The sequence below is a fragment of the Corvus brachyrhynchos genome, unplaced genomic scaffold (assembly GCF_000691975.1).
Source record: "Corvus brachyrhynchos isolate BGI_N302 unplaced genomic scaffold, ASM69197v1 scaffold223, whole genome shotgun sequence".
In the NCBI taxonomy this organism is placed as follows: domain Eukaryota; kingdom Metazoa; phylum Chordata; class Aves; order Passeriformes; family Corvidae; genus Corvus; species Corvus brachyrhynchos.
In genome coordinates this window covers 2,274,619-2,274,913 of record NW_008237174.1, presented here as the reverse complement: position 1 = coordinate 2,274,913, position 295 = coordinate 2,274,619, and the positions used below count along the sequence as shown (strand labels likewise).

Sequence of the window (295 nt, the reverse complement as noted above, 5' to 3'; positions counted from 1 at the left end):
TGGCTAGGTTAGGAGTTCACTGTCAGAACCCGCGAGCCAGCGCATTCAGCGAGCAGCACGGGCTGTGTCAGCAGAGCTCCTGTCTGCGGTCCTGACTCCTCTGCTTTAAGGGGACACCAGGCAAAGTCACGTTTATCAATAGCTTCTGACAGCACCTGGCAGCCACAACAAGCTCGGAGCCCTCTTTTCAAATCAGATGTCTTCCTTTGGAAAGGCTGGCATTTTCTGACTCAAACTGACAGTGCAAAGTCCCTCCTGACCTCTGATGCTTTGTGCAGCCTGGCCCTCTGAGCAT

General features: G+C 53.9%; 1 protein-coding gene across 1 annotated transcript in view; it reads left to right on the top strand.

The window, feature by feature from the left end:
* GPC1 (glypican 1) overlaps positions 1-295 on the top strand; it is a 213,581-nt gene that overhangs the window by 205,132 nt on the left and 8,154 nt on the right. The gene's annotated exons all lie outside the window — the stretch shown is intronic.